We start from the raw sequence: 14,762 nt of genomic DNA, 5'->3' as shown, positions 1-14,762 counted from the left end.
GTATCCTCTCTGCCCGAAAGAAACGCGAGAAAGACAATTGAAGGCCGGCGGTACCAACACAATGATATTCCAAATGAGAGAAAATAGACGCGCACTTCGCCTATACATGCATCAGAGAGGAAGAATGCTCACTCCAAGTAATGTAGATTAATGACAGAACCTATTCTTTTAAACCACTATTACTTCACTGAATACATCGGGGGTAGATACGATTGTCGTCTCACAATGTTGCATCGATAGTGCCGAGTGAACTTCTTGCTTCTCTGGCATTCATCCTTCTAATGTACATTTAGTTCGTTGTGCTATCGTCGTTAAGTATTGTTCATGGATTGCGACCTGTTCTTGTTCTATTGTTCCCCCTGGTACTTCTTCAGCGTCCTAAACAAAAAGATCCCTTGCGATGCGCGGTTGTGGTAAAAATTCAACTGTACTGGTATTTCAATTTCTTAAGCTGAATTCTTGAAATCTAATTTTATGAGTTTCGTTTGATCCAGGTAATAAGTCGCCTTTTATACGCTGTACAGGCGAAAATGGCCCAGCGTAGTTTATCCACCACAGTGTAATAAGCCGTAAGCGCAGGACGTTCGCGTGCAATTGCTTGCGCTCATGACGGCATCAAGAGAATCTTCCACGTGGTTCCCTTCTTTTAATGAATTAAGCGTACGCATTTGGGTGATGTGCTGGTTCTTTGTGCTTCCTGTCAGGGGCGCAGTCAGGGGGGATATGTTTGGTGTCAGAACATCTCCCGAAATTTTTTCCACCTCCACCCCCTTCTTTTGACGATTTTTTTTCTGCCATGCTATTTTCACACCGCATCTATGTATGGAAATGTGAAAACAAAAATAAGAAGAGTGGCGGTTTATGCCCGAAAACATCAATGTACAGCCTTTGTCAAAAGTTTGGAGCCCAGGGGGCTTGCTTCTGAGCAATACCAAGAGGCTTGGAATGCACCCTTAGTGATATAAATCTCCTGAAAGCAAGAAGATTTCTGGTCCTGCCCCCTCCAATCGTTAGGCCTCCCATGAATCCCACAGTAGCCTTACTACACTGCTTAGAAGAAAACCCCCTGGGCTCTAAACTTTTGACAAAGACTGTACTTTGTCGCGGCTGTATAAGAGGAAGCGGCAGTTATTGCAGAAAATTGTCCTTCTTCTTCGCCATCGTACGACGTATGGCTGTCAAACGAAGGCACAGTTCACCCAATTGAACATACCTTTAAAAGCCGTCCGGCTTTTTCATCCTTTGCATTGTCCTCAAATGATCATAAACTATGGCCCAAATCAAAAAGCAGCTTTTTTTTAAAAGGGCCTTTGCGGCCGGGATTATGTTCACATGTATGGGGTAGAAGTCTTGAGAAATGTCATTCGTTCCCATTTCTGACTTGGCTGTAGAACAGAAGTTTTTATGTTGTTGTATATTATGCGGAAACATCGTTATTAGGCGCGATTTTTCGCACCAGTGAATTTTTCTGCGTGAGAAAATGAATGTTCTTTATGAGTCAAGTCCTCAGAGTCCTGCAATGCCGTCGTATTTTTATGTAGATATTACAGTAAACGAAACAACTAACCCTTCAGCCTTATTAAAGCAGAAAGCTACTAAGATATTGTTTGGGCGCAGGCTCTTTCTTTTTATTTTTCTTATCGGCGACGTATAACACCCCCTGAAAAATATTTCTGGTTACGCCACTGCAAGGTACTTAGCACATTCTAAAGGCAATATCACCAGAAAATTACCTAATCGAACACCTTGCGCTGTTCACTGATCACCGTCGCCGAGGTCGTGAAATTGTCGACACCGACAGTATCGCACCTTACAGCGACTTCACCCTCATAAAGTCCCCACAGGCTATATTCTATTTTAGGTGCCAACATTATACCAAGAAATTGAAGGCCGTTGACAAAAAAGCTGACTCTAGTTTTTTAACTTTTATTTATCGGCAATGCAGTTCAAAATATTTAACGTCAAAAATACGCATATTTTAGCTCGTAAAGTGTTTTCCCGCAATGCATATCTTTAAAATTGCGTAGCTCGCAATTGTAATGCAGCAAATACGGAAACCGTTTGTCTGTTTTATTCCGCAGACGCAGTTAACTGATTTTCCGCGAAAATACTACGCCCAGTATTTTCCGCAATGTGCATTGCGGCAAGCCAACTTAAAAAGCTCAAAACGTGTATTTTCGACGTTAAACATTTCGAAATACATTCCCGATAAAGAAAATTTAAAAATTGAACGGAGCTTCTATGTTGACAGCCTTCAATTTCTTACTATAATATCGACCGTTGAAATCAGAAGTAAAAAAGTTGATTAGCTAATTTCAGTTAACCAAACGTTTAATCACTGATCTCGGTCACGTATTAGACAATATCAGCCTCGCTGCGAAATTGAGCTGCACAGACATCACAGGAGTATCTCTCGCAGGTTTTAAAGTAACAATCTGTAAATAGTTAAAAAAAACAGCATCCGGTATACCCTGGGCCGTACTGAATTTCATGGAAAGTAGTAATGGGAAGGGTTTGACATAAAAGGTGAATTTTATTGCGAAAGCAATACTACTCCCATGAACGGCCTTTCGCGTAGCGGCGGCCACTTGGCACGTTTGACCTTTAGAATGACCCCTGACGTCATACCATGCCTAATGACGTCACAGCGTGATGTCATACCAGGAGTTAGAGACGGGCTACCAACTCGGCTCGTTGGGTAACGGCGGCCGCTTGGCACGGCGCGCTGCGCTCCTCCCGCTAGAGGCGCTAGTGACATTATAGCGGGACGTCATACCAGGAGCGAGAGACGGGCTACCAACTCGGCTCGTCGGGTAACGGCGGCCGCTTGGCACGGCGCGCTGCGCTCCTCCCGCTAGAGGCGCTAGTGACATTATAGCGGGACGTCATACCAGGAGCGAGAGACGGGCTACCAACTCGGCTCGTCGGGTAACGGCGGCCGCTTGGCACGGCGCGCTGCGCTCCTCCCGCTAGAGGCGCTAGTGACGTCACAGCGTGACGTCACACCGGGGAGGGGATGGGGGAGGGGTGCGAAACTCGCTATAAGACCTAGAGACTGTTTTTTGAAGGGGGGGGGGGGAGGGGGTCACTTATTCCCTTCCTCGGCTCCCATCCTCTATTCTTGGCTCCATGCCTCCCGCCGGCACACGACGAGCGTCAGGGCGCTTATCGCTGGACCTTACACACATATGAGGCGCCCTTTAGCACATGGTACTTACCCTCCGAGGTAGCAGAGTGGCTATGTCGTTCCGCGACTGTGTTGGGCAGGATGCACGGGTTAAAGACCCGGCCTCGGAGGCTGATACCCAGGTTGGAGAATGGGCACGAAAACGCCCGTGTACTAAACGGGTGCACGTAAAAGGAAACTTTCCGTAGAACTCCACTGCGGAAGTAGAGAATTCAACAACAGTGCTATAAAATACAAGTGACACTACTACTAATGCACTAACTACAAAATAAAATAACAATGCAAAATAAAACGAATAATACTGTGCCTGAAAAATAAAAGCAATTTAAGATAAAAAGTAATAACAATGTAACAGCAAAATAATACTAAAATAAACTTATAATGTTCATTCAATAGTTAAGTGTGGCGTGTAATTTCGTGAGCTACAAAGTTTGCCGTGTTGATATGTGAATATGTTCTCGTGTTAAGTTTCCGGCATGTATATACCTGGGGAGGTGGTGAATTTCGTGGAAAGTGGTGGTGGGTGGGATTTGATTTATTGGTGCGTATTGCTTGCTATTGTGCGTAGCGTTTTTATTGCTGTGTGGCAGTAGGAAGAGGGAAATAAACATTTAGTGTTCCAGCATTTTTTTCTGCAATTCCCGTGAGTGTTCACACTGGCCCGCAGCAGGTTACCCTTGTTCCTTTTTCGCAAAATTAGTCCATTATCGCTGTCTCCTTTCATATTTGTCTGAATGCGATTGCTAACCGTTCCTCCTCTTACTGCAGTACGGGCTTTGGTTGGTTTATGATTTATGGGGTCCCAAAGCGACTCAGGGTATAAGAGACACCGTCGTGAAGGGCTCCGAAAATTTCTACCACCTGGGGTTCTTTAACGTTGACTTACATCGCACAGTACACGGGCCTCTAGAATTTTACCTCCATCGAAATTCGACCGCCGCGGCCGGGAACGAACCCGCGTCTTTCGGGTCAGCAGCCGAGCACTATAACCACTGAGCCACCGCGGCGGCTCAGTACAGGCTTTGATGTCCTTTCGGTAATGCCGCTGAAAAACGGAATTCTGCGGAATCATATCATCCCCGCCGTGAACCAAAAATCACCACATCAATAGAAAGTCATGTCACAATAAGACCTGTCCTTACAGGAAAAAATATTGCGCAAAACTGCTCGCACTCGAAATATGCCCGTTGGGCTCCCAAGCCGCCCACCAAATATCCACATGTGGACACATGGCGCTCAGCACTGAGCCCTGTTAGCATTAAGTACTGAAACCAGCCTGTACCTTTTGCCTTTTTCTTATTCCAAAAGGCTAATTAGCGCGATAAGAAAAAAGGCTTCTACCACAGAGGTAGCGAGGAGGCATGGACAATATAAGGTTCTAACACTATCGGACAAAACGTCGAGTATGCGGCGGATGTGTTGTGTCGGGCGCTCCGGGAAATTAAAGGAGATAAGGCGGGCAAACATAGGAGAAAAAAAAATGCCAGTCGATTTGGGTAATTAGGCGAAATGTTTATATGTGTGCTGGCATGATGTCTTTCGGTGACGCGCTGCGCTCCTATAGGTTAAGGTGGTTGTTGGTGCTTGTGTTCTTTCATGCAAAAGTGAAAGGAGGACATGGCAACACCTGCCATAACACCTGCCTTATGCCACTGCTTCCTTGCTCACCTGTCCACCGACTACACCTTGTCAAGTAAGCCACCGGGTGGGCGGGTGCGAAGTGGCGCAGCGCTCCAGGTTCTCGCCTGGTTACCACCGGCTACAGAGCACGCCGCCTCAACGAAGCTGTCGCTAGAGTACGTATTACGGCTCCTTGTGTGGGCAGCTTGGGTGCTGGACTTCACGGTAAAGCGGGTTGAAAAGCGAAACCTTCGTTTTGCAAAGGAGCCGGCGCATCCGTGCATTGGGAAAATTGGTACGCCTCCGGGGAATTACTGTCAGCTTCGTCGCCATGGCACACTAACAACTCAAGAGGCGGCAGGTGCAAGAACACTTGAATGTGGGGCGCGACGGGTAGTGAGAATCGATGCGGACGTTGAAAAGGCGATGCAGGATTCGGGGGCTTCAGCGTTGAATATAACAGTCGCAGCAGTCATAGCATCTGCCGGACGACAAGGTCTGTCAAGGAAAGGATCGGCGCCCATTCAGGGGTGCAGAAAGACTGGCGGATGCTGCCGAAGACGAGAAAGGGCGAACGTCTGCCGGACGTGAGGCGCCGCTTGAGGCCTGAGCAGGCATGAGAAGTGCGTCGAAAACCGTGGAAGAGGGAAACGCCGAGCAACTTGGGCCGAGTGTCCCGTGGAAACCATTGCGGAAACCGCTGTAAGAAGCGGGGGGTAGAGGCTATGGACGGTATCAAAGTCGGGCAGGAGAGTGAAGCGTCCACGCGTGGCTCCTCTCGAGCCTTGTTTGAAGATATACGGCGGAGGTGTGGAGTTCCGTGGGAGCGGCTTGTTGAGTGGCAACCAGAAGAACCTGTGGAGGAATTGCCACAAGTGGTGGCGAGACGATGGGCGTCCAATGCGGGGCAGCCGGAACAGGAGTGCAGGGAGGCGGCGGCAGCTCCGAGGAGAAGTGGGCAGCAAGCCGCTTTTTGAAGACTGCGTGGATCGAAGGGCAGGGAGGCGGCAACCAAAGTTTTGCAAGGAGACCGGGTGGGAGCTGGCTGCTGGCGTGAAACGCTTCTAACGCATTTCACACAAAGCGAGGAGGGTTGACAATACAGCAAATGTGAGGTCAGTTTCCCTTGCCCCAGATAAGTTGTCGATTAAGATGACGAACACGTACCCCAGGCCTCAAGACGATTAAAAAGTGAACATCTGAACCAGTTTCTTGAGACCACAGAAGATGTGGTGTACTGTATTGCATTGACTTGCTGTCGGGTATACATAGGCCGGGCTCGAAGTTGCCGAAATGAAAGAATGGAGGAACTTAAGCTCATTGTGGCGCACCAAGAAACGTCCTCTTCTCGGAGCCCTGTCATGAGTGTCTCGACAAAACCCGCAAGCCATTATTCAGAAAGTGCACAGCTGAAGCCAAGAGCAAGCACCATTGCACGTGTCAGATTGTAGAAGCATTTATGATTCGCCCGAAGGTAGTACAGGGCGACAGAGTACCATCAGTTAATCTCTCGGATAAGGAAATGTCATCCCTGGATGGAAACAGCTCGCCTATACGTTGGTTTCTTCCCTCTTCGTTTTTTTCATCAGGCTTCACTGTATGTAAGGGATTGGTAGTGTACGCGGGGTCATCGGAATGCGGCTGGGGGCGCTCAAAGCGAAGCGTCTCCTTTCTTGGAACGCGGCCGCTCGCGAACGCGCCGGGAACTACGGGTGTCCACCGTCCCGCGGTACCGATTCGCGCACGTGCTGGCACGAATGTGTATTTGTGTTTGTTTTTACTTTTAGTTTGCAATGGAAAGGGCGTTGTGCCCTACGAAGGCTGGAGGGCTGGCCAGGCTCTCGATAAACCAATCATGTGAACATTGTAACATGATTGGAAGCCACCAAATGTGGGCCGGGCCTTTAGGTCTTTAAAACTGGGCCCAGGAGCCGGAATAAGGGTTCTGAGCTAAGGTCAGGTGCTATGCATCTTCGGCTACGCCGAGCAGGGGCCTCCTCTAGTATTAGGCAGTTCCACCTTTTTGTTGTTGTGTATCTCTTTGCCGTCTCGAGTGCCTAAACTTGTATATGAAATGTAAATATCTGTATATAAATCTTCAAGTATTCGCCTCACCCCTGCATCTCAACTCATCACAAGACCGTCTCTGACGTGGCACCCCTGGCGCGAAGATCAAGCTTCAGTCTTCGAGTGAACAAACCGCCTCTGGCGGGGCATCCCTGGTGCAAGGAAAGGAAGAGAAGAACCTGAAATTTACTGGCGCAGTCGACAGGATCCTGCGGCCATCGGAAGACGGCGCAGGAAGAAAACTGAAGTCAGGGAGAAAGGCGACGATCAGGCAACAGCAGCGTTTGAGAAAGGACCTGCGGAGAGACGGCGGTAAGGACGCAAGGACCACGGCAGTAGTCCAGCGACGCGGGACTGCATCCGGTCGAGGAAAGCAGCGCGTCGAGAACTTGACGGTCATCGGCGGGTCACAGCAAGTGACGACAACGTGCACAGGACCAGCGGCGTCCGACAGCTCCTCGCAGCGTCCGGTGAAAGTGGCGGTGGACTCCGACGCCAAGGAGCGGGCAATGCGGATCGACGCATCGAAACTGTGAGTTTCCTTCGTCGCATTGTTCACGTCCCTGTGCATGTTTTCGAGCCGGTAGGACAGTTGAGGGGTACAGACGGCGGCATGGAGAGTTATCCATGCCGGCCCTCACTCGATGTGAGGTACCGAGTGGAAATGGCGAAGGCGCGCTTAGCTTATTTTCAGGCTGAGCTTGCAAAAGTGAATGGAGGAAAGGCGCCGCTATGCGAGGAAAACCTCCGGATTTGCAGGTGTTAGAAGCAAGGCGCCAGCAGCTAGAGCTCGAGCTGGCTAAGCTGAAAGAGTCTAGGAGAGCTAGTGAACTAGCCAGAGGGAACTGCTCCGAGTCCAGACAGCCGGCGCTGGAAGGCAAAGGCTTGTGCTCGTCATGCACAGGTGAAGGAAGCAGCAGCCAGGTGGCTCTAAACAAGCAGCCGATATGCAAGAACGCCTCTTCGCTAGGAAAGGCGGCGAAAAGCGCAGGAAGTGAAAATAAAATTCCTGAAGGGCGTGAAAATGTCACAGCTCCTCCGCCACCACGAGTGGCTAGCAGCGAAAAGGAACAACCAAATTCCGATGTTCCGGGGGCAATCGAGACCAAGCTGTCCGATAGCAATCAGGGCAGCGATATAATTCCTGCAGGCTCTATGAATGAGAGTGTGACCTCCGACACGGAGCTAGTGTCAGGAGGAAGTCTAACGTTGCCGCAACGGCAGACGGTGTCGGGCAGGTGGCAGGAAGTGCCTCGTAGTGTTAGTGATGGCAGGAGCGTTCCATCCGAGCCAGAGAACAAAGGTGAGCCTGTTGCGCCTACCGGGCGGAGCGCCGCGCAATTGTCGAACGCACCCGATGGGCGTACGACCAGATCCTTCGAGGAGAAGGAAATGCGTGACGACTTGACTCAAGGCAAATTTGGATCAAGTGACTACGAGTCACCTCATACAGCCTCAGAGTCAGATGATGCCGTGAAGCCGGCAAGCTCCTATAAAGTAGGGAGCGGCAATTTCAATGTTTTCCCTTGCAGGAACGAGGCAAATGGCTCGAAGCGAGGCAAAGTACCAGGAGGCAAGGGCGAGGCTTTCAAATTGAAAGTCGGTGTGTGCAACAGTACGTTCCGTGTTGCAGTATGCCCAATCAAGTGTAGCAAAACCGGCCGCACTGATGTGGTTAGACTGGACAGGGGCTATGCTCCGTACGCAGCACGCGTCTCGTATTGGCGCGCCGAAGAGAGCGTACCCTCAAGGGCGTCGCGTGATCAGGGATTTGGACCCATCGAGTACCACAACGTTTTCGATCCTGGAGGGCAGCAACTTTTTAGTTATCGCCCCGTTGTGGCACCAGCTTAATGAGTGAGTGACCGTCAGGCGTTAATCGGGTTGATTAACACGTAGTGGCTCGAACGCAAACGGGGACGCTCGGTGCGACCAAGGAGGCTCACGTGGCTGCTTACGGACCCCATATAAGTGCCAATGAACGCTCCGGTTGCGAGTGTATGTGTGCATGTGTGCTCATTCGCGAGGACGAGTGTGTGCATGCAGGTGCAACTGGTCGCAGCGCGACAACTTGGACTTCAGTCAAGGCGCTGTATTTAATTGTGTGAAACGCGTACTTGAATTTGTGCATTTCGCTTGTTTTGTTGGTGCGCGTGTGCATTTTGCGTCAGGTTTTGTTTGCCTGTGATGACACGATATGTGACTGCTCTACGTACGTCTCCCTCGCGGCGATTTCATGAGTTGGACCGATCCCTTGTTGGTCTAATTCTAAAAGTGGCATTTGAGCCCTTTGTAGAATCTTGGGAAGGGCGTGTAAGCGATCGGTAGTGTACGCGGGGTCATCGGAATGCGGCTGGGGCCGCTCAAAGCGAAGCGTCTCCTTTTTTGGAACGCGGCCGCTCGCGAACGCGCTGGGAACTACGGGTGTCCACCGTACTGCGGTACCGATTCGCGCATGTGCTGGCACGAATGTGTATTTGTGTTTGTTTTTACTTTTATTTTGCAATGGAAAGGGCGTTGTGCCCTACGAAAGCTGGAGGGCTGGCCAGGCTCTCGATAAACCAATCATGTGAACATTGTAACATGATTGGAAGCCACCAAATGTGGGCCGGGCCTTTAGGTCTTTAAAACCGGGCCCAGGAGCCGGAATAAGGGTTCTGAGCTAAGTTCAGGTGCTATGCATCTTCGGCTATGCCGAGTAGGGGCCTCCCCTAGTGTTAGCCAGTTCCACCTTTTTGTTGTTGTGTATCGCTTTGCCGTCTCGAGTGCCTAAACTTGTATATGCAATGTAAATATCTGTATATAAATCTTCAAGTATTCGCCTCACCCCTGCATCTCCACTCATCACAAGACCGTCTCTGACGGGGCACCCCTGGTGCGAAGATCAAGCTTCAGTCTTCGAGTGAACAAACCGTCTCTGGCGAGGCACCCCTGGTGCACGGAAAGGAAGAGAAGAACCTGAAATTTACTCTGTACAAATGTATTCTGGTCGTCGCTAAAATTCAGTTGCAGCTTAGCGCTGTCCTGCCTATGCCACGCGCCCGTCCTTTCTTTCGCTTAAGTTTCCGTCAATACGCTAGTGCGTATCCGCTATGATAACTGGCTCTACTATGCCACCTCAGCATGGATTGCATTCCTCGAAGGCTGATTGCCGTGTAACAATCAGCTTCATTATCTGTGTCATCTTCTTCTCGCTGAGAGAGAGAGAGAGACTCTTTAATGAAGAGCAGAGAATTTAGCCGGCGTTTAAAAATCGCTGGCATGCTACTCTGCGTAGGGAGGGGAATTTGGGAGATAAAGACAGAAGGAGAGCAGAGTGGAAGAGGTAAAAAAAAAGTGAAGATAAAATGGGGCCATGAAATGGGTACTAAGGATGCAATGGCGAGTATTGATGTAACCTATGGAATGATGGAGTGCATAGTCCGTCAAATGGGCTGACGAAATTCACTGCATGAATAATGGATGAAGGTAACGTGCAAGTGAATTTAAAGCTTATCGAGATGTCCAATGTCTTTTAAATATGTGAATAGAAAGTTCATTGCAAGTCTCGCTGAGCCACGAGAGTTGACAGGCAAGCCTCGACGAGCAAACAGAACAAGCGTGTTGAGTATTGGGCCGCCGTAGAATGACACAACATTCATAAAAAATTAGGAGTTTGAGATTAAAATTTTCGGCCACGAGAACGCATAACATTTTGGGCCAGAAACGAGCAGGGACTTGGTGTTACTGTTTCTGTCATCTCTGGTGTGTTGCATGCATTAGTGCGGCGTTTAGCACTCTACCCTATAAACAGAAAGGACTGAAAAGCGGGTAAGCTGCCCTATAGCGCACTGCCTTTTTTAAAAGGCAGTGCGCTAGAGTGGAGCTTGCTCTCTTTTTACTTCCGTATAGACGTATTCACGTTTGGAGTGACAGCTGATTGCGGTTGTGCCTTAGTTTGGCTGGCGCGTCACGCTGTCGCCTTTTCGGACACTGCAGCTCTCCTTTCCTCATTTTAATACACGCGTCGAATAGCCGCTTTGTTGCTGCGTTTGCCGGGCCGCCAATTCAACACTCGTTTAGCTGGCATGCATAACAGCTGCATCTCGACCGCGGTTTCCTACTCTGTCGTGACTGCACGCACCCGCGCATGCGACGAGACACTCAGCGGCGACCCGCCTCCTAACCGCAGAGGCCAAGGCTGGTAGAGGTCAACACAGCCGAGCACACAACGGGCGCCCCTCTCCAGCCTTGAGAGTGCTTTCGCCCCCTGCAACATTTGCTGTTTTCGTTTTCAATCTGGCCGCTTCGCATGCCTACAAGTTCCCGGAGCCGACAATAGAAAGAAGCCCCCGTACCCCACCTTTTATGCCATAGTGTTAGAACCTCATGTTCTCCATGCCTCCTCGCTACCACTGTGGTAGATGGCTTCTCGATTATAGCAAGAATTCGCCTTTCGGCATAAAGAAAAAGGAAAATTTACAGGCTGGCTGCAGTATTCAATGATAGCAGTGCTCGATGCAGAGGCCCATGCATGTGTCATGTGAATTTCTGGTGGACATCTCGGGTGCCTAACGGGCGCATTTCGAGAGTGAAGTTCAGTGCATAATTGTGTTTGGATAGGCAGGTCTTATTTCGACATGCATTTCTGGTGATGTGTTTACTTGTGGTCCATAGCGAGGAAATATGATCCCGTCTGAATTACATTTTTGGTTTTGCACGCAAATTTCAGCGCCGTTATAAAAAGGAAATCACAGCCCGAACTGAAGTCAGAAAAGGAATGGTATGAAATTGCATTCAGACAAGTATGAAATGAGACAGCAAAAATGAAGTAATTTACGAAAAAGGGACAAAGGTTAGCTGCTGCGGGCCAATCTGAACAATCAGCGGGAATTACGGAAAAAAAATTGCCGCATTAAATGTTTATTTCTCTCTTCCAACTGCCACGCAGCAATAAAAACGCTTTGCAAAAATGCAAGCAGTAAGCACCAATATCAAATCCCACCCACCACCACTTTCCATGAAATGCACCACCTCCCCAGGTATATACATGTCGGAAATTTTACACGAGAACATATTCACATATCAATACACTCAACTTTGTAGCGATAACTATAGGATGAACATTATAGGTTTACTTTAGTATTATTTTGCAGTTACAATATTATTACTTCTCATCTTAAATTGCTTTTATTTCACAGTTACAGTATTATTTGTTTTTATTTTGCGTTGTTATTTTATTTTGTAGTTAGAGCATTACTAGTGTTGTTACTTGTATTTTATAGCACTGTTGTTGAATGCTCTACTTCCGCAGTGGAGTTCTACGGAGAGTGTCCCATTACGTGTACCCGTTTAGTACACGGGCGTTTTCGTACCCATTCTCCAACCTGGGTATCAGCCTCCGAGGCCGGGTCTTTAACCCGTGCATCCTGCCCAACACAGTCGCGGAACGCCATAGCCACTGCGCTACCCCGAAGGGTAAGTACCATGTGCTGAAGGGTGCCTTATATGTGCGTAAGGTGCAGCTATGAGCGCTCCTGATGCTCGTCGTATGCCGGTGGGAGCTGGAGGCAAAAAATTGGAGGAACCACTTAAGCTCCGCCTTGAGGGCATGGCGTGATGAGTTAATGAGTTGATACCCATATATGCAGAATTGGCCATTCTCAACTTTACATTCATATGTCCCTGAGAGTCCTCATACAACTCTATGCGCAATGTTGCATCGCTTAAAGGGTGCGCCACTGCCCTGCGATGGCAGGTGATGCCACCTGTAGGTCTTGTGCGACCCATGTTGGTCTTCCCGAGCAACATCTCGCAATCAGCCATTAATTTAACTGCCACCTGCCAGAGTGGTTAGTTTGCTCACAATCCTCCGGGCAGGTTGTGATGACAACATGGGGTCACATGACCGAGGGAGACTGTCTAGGTTGCTTCTACGGGGTGGCTGCCTGAACCACCATGTTTATCGCTTACAATGCCTTCCACGATGTCGACAACACCGGCAACGCCGGCGACGCCGGATTTTCTGCGCAACGGGACCCTTGACGTTTAGACGTTAATAGAGAACGGGAGGGGATCGGCGACATGAGTAGTGCCAGTCCCGCCACCCCCCCACCCAATCCAAGAAGAAAATAAACTACTTGGGGACGGGCAAGTTACCTTAAGAGTGGAATGCGATAGCATCCGACTCCACATTTGTCGCAGCTTCTCCGCGTCTTAAAACTCGTTGAGTTAGCTCTCCCGCGTTACACATGGTGTCGCTTGCATATATAATGCAGCAAATACCGATGCCATTTGTGCTTTTTTTTTATCTAGAAGCAGTTATCGCGATTTTGGCGACAATACTAAGCGCAGCGACGTCACTTTATTGAATCCAAACTTTATTTCAAAAATGTGCACATTCTTTAGAATGAGCCACAGGCCAAAAGCTAAAGAAAATAGCTTGAAAATGCCTGTGGCTCATCTAAGAGCCATTACAACATAATAAATAAGATAAACACATTCATACAACGGTGGCAGGTCGCATACGAGCACACTATAGAAAGAATTAATATTTACAATTGAACGGATTGCTACACAGAGATGTAGTTTGAAACTAGAAAAAAAACAATTAAAACTGAACAAGATGCATTTGAAAGTTACACACACTGCTGGGTTGATGAGAAATGGGAAAAGGACACCGATAAATACACAAACTACAATATATAATAAGAAGTTATGGAATATTATTTACAAAGTACACTTTTAAATCATGTGGTCGGAGGTTATACATGCTAAGCTGGTTAGATTCGTAGCTGTTTAGAACATTAGGTATAAGAAAAATAAGGGCTTGTTTACCATAATTAGTTCTAGTGCGTGGAAGTGTCCATTTTGCAGTTGATCGGGTTTGAACATACTTTTCTATGGGCTTTAACATTACGATATTAAGCAAAAAATTACATATTGATGGTGAAGAAAATTTGAGATAGTATAATAGGCGGTACTGAAAAAAAATATTTGCACGAATTACTTCATACTTAATAAACAATTCAGCCGTATGGGCAGTAAAACTGGCACCTTCGATAATCCTAATAGCTTTCTTTTGGAGAATTAGAATTTTCTGTAGATTTGTTTTGGATGTGGTAGCCCAAACTATGTGGCAATAGTTAATGTGTGATTGGAATAGGGCATGATAAATCATTCGTTTTATACAGGGAGGAAATTCAGTGCGGTACCGAGCAAGAAAACCAACGGAAGGAGCTAATTTCTTACGAAGATGTGTTGCGTGTGCGGTCCAGCTCAGACAGGCGTCAAAAATTACCCCGAGTGATCTGAAGGTGTCCACTATTTCTATTTTATGGTTACCAAGTTGAAGATCATCGTTTAAGTTAATTTTGATGTTTTTAGGTCTGAAGAAAACAGCTTTAGATTTATTGGTATTAATAGACAACCCAGTTTGAACGGACCACGCATGCAAAGTTTTAAGAACAGCATTACCGCGATTTAATAAATGATCTGTTGAGGAGCCCGTTAAGAAAATACTGGTGTCATCTGCGTACAGAATGAATTTAACGTCACTGTCAATGTTTACGAGGTCATTTATATAAACGTTAAAGAGAAAAGGACCTAAAAGGCTGCCCTGAGGCACGCCACAGTTTATAGCCTGGAGAGTGGATCCGTGTCCATCACAGAAAACAGCCTGCTTTCGATCAGTGAGGTATGACCGTAGAAGATGGAGACACATTCCTCGAACACCATACATTTCTAGTTTAGCAAGCAAAATAGTGTGGTTAAGAAAGTCAAAAGCCTTACTGAAATCAACAAAGATACCGAGAGTTAGACATTTGCGTTCAAAATTTTGCAAGATAAATTCTTTTTGTGAGAGGAGAGCAGATTCGGTAGAGCGTCCTTTTCGAAACCCAAACTGTGA

Source organism: Amblyomma mixtum, chromosome 1 (genome assembly GCF_055824585.1).
Source record: "Amblyomma mixtum isolate Tamu chromosome 1, ASM5582458v1, whole genome shotgun sequence".
Classification (NCBI taxonomy): domain Eukaryota; kingdom Metazoa; phylum Arthropoda; class Arachnida; order Ixodida; family Ixodidae; genus Amblyomma; species Amblyomma mixtum.
The sequence above is the reverse complement of the archived record's forward strand: the minus strand, read 5'-3'. Positions refer to the sequence as shown.